Genomic DNA, 9,301 nt, shown 5'->3' with positions numbered 1-9,301 from the left:
TGTGCGGGTGTGTTCGCATACTGCACACCGGGCAGTGGGCCCCTTTTGGGACAGCAGTCTGGTGCCCTCTCCCACCTGTTCACACTCAGCACATGTGACACCATGAGACCATGAACAGTCCATTCTTCACAGCATTTTGTTCATCTGAAAATGTACACACAAAACCTGTGCTTCAGAGGCAGAAAAGTCATGTGATGAGCACTGCGGACGCAGCCACCTGTTCTGAAGCAGTGTGGGTAAGAGCTACGGTGCAGCGTGGCCCTTGGGATATATCTACCCAGGCAGCTGTGGGTCCAAAAAATGGAGTTGGGTTCTTCCAAGGTAGTGATAGTTGATCAGGGTTCTCAGGATTTCAGTTTGGGATTTTCTCTGTAAATTCTGCTAATTCTTGGAAGGAGCAGCCCTGGCTACACACACAGACTGGGGGATCAGGCACTGGAGGGCAGCCATACCAAGATGAATTTCAGGGTCTTGGTCAACAGCAAGTTGAAAATGAGCCAGCAGCGTGCCCAGGCAGCCAGGAGGGCCAACCGTATCCTGGGGCTCATCAAGCACAGCATGGCCAGCTGGTCCAGGGAGAGGTTTTGTCCCACTCTACACTGCACTAGTGTGACCTCACCTCGAGCACTGGGTGCAGTTTTGCATGCCTCAGAGGGACACAAAAATACTGGATAGTGTAATGAAGAGAGTAATAAGGATGGTGAAAGGTCTGGAGGGGAAGTCTTACAAAGAGGGGTTGAAGTCCCTTGGTTTGTTTAGCCTGGGGAAAAGGAGGCTGAGGGGAGACCACATTGCAGTCTGTGGCTTCCTGACGAGGGGCAGGTGCCGATCTCCTCTCTTTGGTAACCAGTGACAGAACCCGAGGGAACAGTATAAAGTTGAGACGGGAGATTTAGGTTGGGTGTTAGGAAGAAATTCTTTACTGAGAGCGTGGTGGGGCACTGGAACAGGCTCCTCAGGGAACTGGTCACAGCACTGAGCATGACTGAATTCATCTGGACGACGCCCTCAGTCCCATGCTCTGACTTGGCTGGCCCTGTGTGGAGACAGGATTTGGACGCTATGATCCTCATGGGTCCCTTCCAACTCAGGATATTCTATGATTCCATGAATCTAACTCCTTTGCCTGCATTTTTTCTTTTATGGGTATTTTTTCCCCCTGTAGCCTCAATCTCCTTCCACTGTTTGACTGTAAATTGGGGATAATATCACTTCTCTAACAGAGAACAGTTATACTCAAGATTGAGAGCTATTCCAATCATGCTGCCAGAAAAAAACATGTCAGGAGACTGTTTTTCAGTTTTTGTAGGTATTAAAGGAACAGGAGTTTTAAACAAGATGTTGAGGAGAACTGCAAAACAATAGGAGATATTTACTGTGAAATATAAATGTGAAAGAAGCTGAGGAGGTGAGTGTACTGAACTGCTCTTTATAATGTAACATGATATCTGCAATAGGATTGTCTTTCATATGAGAATGTACTGAAGGCATATAACGGCCTTGTAAAATATTACTTTATATTGAAATCATACCAGTACTTTTGTTCTTCATATCACAAGGACCTTGACCACAATAGTGTATGTTTTTAAAATATCTGAAAAAGAGGTATGTTATTAAAGAGTAAAATAAAACATTGTTTTCTAAAACAACCAAGTGCTTCAAAAATGAATGACAAGGGGAAAAAAAAGGGGGGAAAAAAAGAAAGGAAATGCTTGGCAAAAACCAGAGAAAACAATAAATTGCTCTATCTTGCTAAATTCCTCCTTAGACACCAAATGCTCAGACCCTCAAGACTGAAAAATTAAAATAAACAGGGTCATGCTGACCTTAAAGCAAGCAACAAACTTAATTACTGCAACAGACAACAGTGAATCATACTTAAGCAAAGCTCCCATTCCTTTTTGATAGAATGCATTATTAACCAGACACATTGTTTTACAACTGGTACAACCTTTGCCAGAGAAGCCTTCATTTTCTCACTGCACAACAGGAACATTTCAGAATGTCACAACTGTTTCTTCATCGCTCTTAATGGTAACTGAAACTGTTGCTGCTTTCACATCTCACCCACATTTCCTTTCTATTCACGCGCTGCACAAAAGCTCCCACGACTTGTTCAGTCATGCTGTACCTGTGTAAAAATCTTAAATGAATGTTCAAAGACCATTTATTAAAAATCTTAAAAGCTACAGCCTGACTGATACTTCTGTAGCTATTAATGGCTCTAACTGTTCAAAACATTTCCTTAAGAGTGTTCCTTCATCTCTAGTAATTGTCGTACTGGCAAAGAAACCTCCAAAACTCCAGGCTGAGTAACATTCATTTGAGTGCTTAGAAAAACAGCTCTTAAGAACTCTCAACTTTCTTCATTCTCACTGTGAAAGACATTATATGCCAAGCCATGTGATGCAGGACGCTGTACAGTACATTGGGTCAGGAGACAAGATGTGGCACCATCTTATACCCTGGGAACAGGCACATTACATTCTGCTGCGAATGTGAACTGAAACTAATTGAACAAATCTTGTGCTCAGTGTGTGTGATTCGATACGGTTGTGTTAACCCCCTACCTATCTCCAACTTCAAAGACAGCGATGGTGCTATTTCACTGCAAACTGTTAAACATACTTACACAATTTCTGCTCTCATTGCCATGTCTTGTACCTATTTCCCCATCTGCTAATTATATATGTTCCCAACCCCTATATCCACTTGGAAAGGAATCACGAGTTATGTGTACCAGCGGATGGCTTTATTCCGTGCTCAGAGCAGAATACATATCTCTGCCTGTAAGCAAAACAATATACCACAGCACAACTACACACACAGCTCTTGTATTGCAGCACAACTTTCTATCAGACTCTACATTACAGAATCATTAGAGTTTTATTCTCTTTAACTTACCTTGGGTATATATATATACATTTTTCTTAATACTATCGTCTGGTCACTTGTTTGATACTGAAGAGCTTAGTGCTGCTTATCATCTGCATCAACTGAGAATGCTCACAACAGCATAGTTTTCAATTTCACTATAATAAAATCTGTGCCTTCTTAATTTTGAGAAGCACCAGAATCTTCAATTTCTCTTTTGTCAGATCATGGTTTATGTATCATCACTCCCAAACACTTCAGTGGTTAATAATACCACATTTGGAGAACCACAGGGAAGTAGGGTTACATTCTTCCTCCTTTTAACCAGTGGGAAATAATGGTGTGAAGCAATATTAGTATAAATCTTGTGAGCATCCAAATCCATAATTAATACTGAAATCTATTGTAGGTAATGATATCTAAAAAGAGTCTGATTTCAAATATTTCAAAGTTATACAGTAACTGTGGAAAAGCTCAGATCTGAATGCAGTTTTCTTGGGATACCTCTCTGTTGAGATATCCTCTCTGATCCTGCATCATCATCTGTTCTATCATGTTATTAAATATTTACCTATTTAGTTTAAATACTGGTAGATGGGTGAAGTTTGGAGAGTATGGAGGAGTTTATCTTCAAACCTCTGTAATTCTACATTGGAAACCTAACAAGGGCATGTAGAAAGAACCTTTGAAATAAGCTTTCCAATGAAAAGTAGATTTTGTTTCCTTATTGAGGTAAATAGTGCTAGAAATTTCCTTTCACTTCTAAATTATTGTAAACTATTGATGAGAAAAAATAAAGCATACAGCTTTCCTGTCTCCTGTCATTTTCCTCTACAATTTAACTGCTCTGCAATAAGAGTAGAGATCAAAACCCAGTGAGATCAACAGGTTTTGGGTCAAACATGACATTCTTCTCAACTGTTTTATGAATGAACCTTAAATGTTAACAAGGTTTTCTGATTATTTTCATTCACTAAGAAGTTGTATGTTCCAGTGAAAGTTCAGCATCATAGCAAAATTTCTGTGTTACAGAAACTTTAGAAAAGGTTCTCCTCTAAAATACATTTAGCTAATTATACAGCAACCCTCTTACTCCTATGGTTTTGCCAAGCTCTCATAGCCATCAGTCACATATCTCCACTAGCAAAGAGAACAGACCCTGTAAATCTTTACATTGAGAATTATTCATATCTACAAATCTTAACAGTACTGGAACCATGTACTACTGAAACAATACAAAACATGATGTCAAAAGATCAGCCACTCCTAAATCATAGAAGCATAGAATGTGTAAGCTTGGAAGGGACCTTTAAAGATCATCCATTCCAACTCTCCTGCAGTAAGAAGGGACATCTTCCCTAGATCAGGTTGCTCAGAGCCCCATCAAGCCTGACCTTGAATATCTCCAGGGATGGAGACTTCACCACCTTCCTGGGCAACCTGTTCCAGTGATCTACCACCCTCCTATTGAAGAACTTTTTCCTAATATACAACCTAAATCCCCCCTTTTCTAGTTTAAAACCATTGCCCCTCATCCTACTGCTACATGCCCACTTGAACAGTTCTTCCCAGCTTTCTTATAGGCACCATTCAGGAATTGGAATCAGGCTCAAAAGCAAATGTCTTTACATGGGAGTTCAGAAAGGTTGTGAAAATAGCTTACTCAAAACTCCTCTGCAGAGTAAATTCTAGCCAGTGGAGACTCAGCTGTTGGTGCTAATAATAGCAAAAATGAAGGTTAAGCAGAACTCAGCTCAGTGTGCCTCCTCCAGCCCTGCTGAAATATCTTCTTCCCTTTCCCTAGGGATATGACAAGAGCAGATGACACAGATATGGTCACTTTTACATAACTGTTTGCTAAAAATGTAAGAACCAGAAGGCAAATATGAAGGATTGAATATTTATTTTAAATTTCACATCACATGAACCAGTTTTACAGTACCTACCTCATTACCTAGGAAAGTTCTGTAGTTGCCAGTGCAGTTGCTTTGCACAAAGGGATTTTTCTAACATTTAAAAAAAAATCAAACCATTTCTAGTATTTGCAAATAGTATAAAATTATATTAGCAGACTGGGAGTGTAGCTACATTTGTTTTTTCATTACATAAAAATGAGAATATGTTACTTGGAGCAGCTTCAGACACTATTTCACTAACTTTGGATCCTTTTCCTCTCGTTCTGTTCTTGAGAATTATTTCATCGCTGTTGTAAGTTTTATTACAATTAACTTAAAAGAGCTCAGCCATTTAAACAAGTTCAGTCTATCAAATGACCCCAAGCAAAAAATAGAAGGGAATTATTTTTTTATAGTTTTCTCCTATCATTGTGCTTTTCAACTGAGCACATAAAAGTTAGAGGCTGTGAAAACAGCATGAACTATGTGCTATTGCCCTACGAACTTTAGTGCGGTTTCCAAGGCCTCAGCACTTAGGTTTTAGCAAAATACTGAGTGTCAAATTGCAAAGGTCTTACAAAATCCATTTTAGCTTAATCATTCTGCACATCCAAAATTTGGTAGAGATAGAATAACAGCTATATATGATGCTGTTGACTTCTGGAAACTAAAAGTACAAATTTTAAAAAGCAAGCATGTACCAGAAGATGGCATGATTAGGTATAATGTTTGCTCTTTTATCCTCAGAATTGATCAAAGAGCGCTTTTGGACTCAAGTCTGCCAGAATGATATTAAATTCTTCAACAAAATTCAAACTTAATTTGACAGGTGTGTGATTTCTGACATGATGCTGAAAACTGTGTTAAAATCTTTGTCATTTTTCAACACCTCATACTACAGAAAAGAAGCTGGAGGTGAAGAACACTGTCATTATAACATTTTTTTCCTGTTGACATTTTGTCTCACTCTGCTTTGAAATCATTATTGCACAGTACATGACACAGACACAAGAAGGATTAGTAGGAGAGGCAATGCAGAGCAATAGACCTATACAAAAAGGAACACAAATTACAACTAGTAATTTTTTTACTGTAAAAAATCTTAAAACAGCAGAGTGGCAATTACATAAAACATTATAACAATCATATTCTCTCACTCTGTCATACATGTGTGTTGTATAGTCCTAATAATTATGGTGTTTGTAATTATAGTGATCAAAGAAAATGGCTATCAAAAATTATTTGTTTGCACCTGAAATTATTTTTCACTCCTATAGTAAAAAATGGCCCAGAAGTTTTGTGTCCTGGTTGAGAAAATCAACCTCAACAGTATACTAAATAACTTTCTTAGTAACTTCTACCACTTGATTTTTGTTTGTTTGTTTGTTTCCAATAGCAAGGAATAGCAAATTGGATTTTAATATTTAAGCGGAAAAGAGACAAGAATGAAACACAAAACATGATTATGCCTCCAGATTATGCCACATTTACTTGCACTGGAGTTCAATGTGTGTGCTTTAGAACCACTGCGTCAAAAAAGACATCATATAACTTGAAAAGTTTCAAAGAGGGACAATAAGGAAGACAGAGAGGATTAACAACCTGCAGGACTATCTGACTAGTTGGCTGGGAATCTTCAGAACAGAAAAGAGGTGACTTAGAGGCATATGCTAGGAGTCTATAAGATCATGACTGACACATCAAGGGTGTATAAGGACAGAAAGTTCATTATACCTTTAAGTATAAAAATTAGGACACTGGTTTATATTACTTTTACCCATTAATTCAGTTGGTTGATAGTGCCTTACATACTTCAAAAAAGCTGGACATTGCTCTCACATTTGAATATTATCTATAGTACACTGTCCCTGCAGCAGAGGACACTCTCACGATCAGGAAGGATTTAAAAGAACAGAATTCATGTGACTAGATGAAAGAAGGCAATAGCACCCTGAACAGATTGCATGAACAGTACAAAAGGGTACATCTGAAACACCACAACTGGACATATTGCATCAACTGACATGTTAGAAACCAGCTTTTATGTAACAGCAAGATTCTTGACTTAAAGGGCTGACTCTTCCACATCTGCCAGCACCCATTTATCCTGTAATTTGTGTAAGAGCAAAATTCTGTGTTTGTAGGGGAGGCTCTTTCACATCTGCCAGCAGACATTTTCCCTGTAATTATGCACCCAGTATATTTTATACACACACGTCACTTTTTCAATAGCAGGAAATATTTCTTATAAAGGACAGGGGGTTTCTAGACATTTGATAGAGGCTCTTTCAGAAAATATAACTTAGCCTAAGAGTAAAATTTGAAAGCGTGAGGAAGATGTGTTCAGAAATGGTAGCACAGGATCAGCAAGTGTTCAAACTTCTAATTCAAACTTTGCAAATGATAACTTCCCTTGATTACAAGCAGGTTGCTTTACCTGTGCACCACAGGGCACCTTGGTCCCCATACTTTTTCCTATACCTCTGATTTTGGGGGGGTTAAGATTAACTTGATTTGTTATAATAAGTCCTAACACATCATTGTAATGATCTCAGGTTTTTTTTCCTAAACTTATATATAGTTTCTCATTGAAAAATATAGGTAGTTCTGCTTACTAAAAATGTAGTGTATTCACAATGCCTTGGATCCCAAAGTATTGCTTATTTTGTAAACAATATGACACAACAGCACTACACTAGAAGTTAATTTCATTAAGCCTGCTTATATGTTTTTCCTGGCATACTAAGAGAGTTATTATCCTTTAATTTTAGCTTTTGATATGTTTAAGTGTTTAACATCTTTGTCAGTGACGTGGACACCATGACATGCTGGAGGGAAGGGATGCCATCCAGGGGGACCTTGACAGGCTTTAGGGAAAGGCCCATATGAACATCATGCAGTTCAACAAGGCCAAGTGCAAGGTCCTACACCTACACAAAGCAGAAATATAAAGAATGGATTGAAAACAGCTCTGAGAAGGACTTGGGGTGTTGGTGGACAAGAAGCTCAACAAGATTTGGCAATGCCCAGAAAGCCAACTGTGTCATGAGCTGCATCAAAAACAGTGACCAGATGGCTGAGGGAGATAATTCTGCCCCTCTACCCTGCTCTCTTGACACCACACCTGGAGTACTTTGTCCAGTTCTGCAGCCCCAACACAAGAACAAGACATGGAACTGTTGGAGCAAGTCCAGATGATCAGAAGGCTAGAGCACCTTTCCTGTGAAGACAGGCTGAGAAAGTGCTGCTTGCTCAGCCTGGAGAAGCAAAGACTCCAGGGACACCTTATTGCAGCCTTTTGATTCAATGAAATGTAATCATGCTGAGTGGATTGATGTAGCTGTAGCTTAAGAGACAATTAATATAACTTTGATGTAAGAATTTTCCTGGTTTTAAGAATAGATTAGTTTAAGAGAAAGCTCTAACTGTGTAAGTTGCTTGTGAGAGCAGCTGGAAAACTTAACCATAACAATGCAATAGTAACAGCCTTGAAGATAAGGAAGATAAAGAAGTAAGAATTTGTGTGCTTTTAGGAATAGGTTAGTTTTGATTTTAGCAGAATCTGGCTGCATTCACATGAGCTGTTTCGTGAAAGCGGCTGCAAAACTTAGCCATAACAATAGTGTAGCAGCCTTGAAGCTGGAGGGAGTAGAAGACAGGGGAGTCATGGATGGTGAGACTGACGACCACTTGGGAGACAGAGTATATCTTGTTTTCAGTGAAAAGGAATGGGTTTTTGAGCTCAGATAACCACAGAGAAGAAATGTAAAGAGCATGAGCTGAGAGGGAGGAAGATGCCTGAAGACCACTGGAAGACCCCCTAAGTGTCACTGAGCATGCTCTATCTGGGAGAAGTTAATGTAAATGATTTCCTGGGAATAATTTGCATAAATCTGCCTTTTCTTAGAAATTATACTGAATATGTATAGTTAATCTGTATAAATATAAGAAATTTGGCTTTAATAGGCACACACATTCGGAGGAGTGATCCCCTGTGTGCCCAGCACTGCAATAAAGAATACCTGCTTAATAGTCACCAAGGCTACTGAGTTTTGATTCCGGCTTTCCAAGGCATCACTTTCAACACAAGAAACCTACAAGAAATCCGGAGAGCAACCATTTACAAAGGCATCTAGTGATAGGACAAGGGGTAATGGCCTTACACAGAAAGAGGACAGATACAGATTAGACATTAGGAAGAAAACGTTCCCTGTGAGGGCAGTGAGGCCCTGGCACAAGCTGCCCAGAGATGCTCTGGCTGCCCCCTCCCTGGCAGTGTTCAAGGCCAGATTGGATGGGGCTTTGGGCATCCTGGGCTAGTGGAGGGTGTCCCTGCCCGTGGCAGGGGGTGGGAACTAGATGGGCTTTGAGGTCCCTTCCAACCCAAACCAGTCTGTGATTCTATGATTAAAATTATTTCAAGCATCTAACCAGATAAGTAATAACACGTCTCATTTTAAAATACAGTAACTAAAGATAAGAACCTGTTTTGCAGGGGAGCTGATACAATTTAATCTGAACTCAGGTCGCAA

Source organism: Gallinula chloropus (assembly GCF_964237585.1).
Source record: "Gallinula chloropus genome assembly, chromosome: 3".
Classification (NCBI taxonomy): domain Eukaryota; kingdom Metazoa; phylum Chordata; class Aves; order Gruiformes; family Rallidae; genus Gallinula; species Gallinula chloropus.
This window is presented reverse-complemented; position numbering follows the sequence as displayed.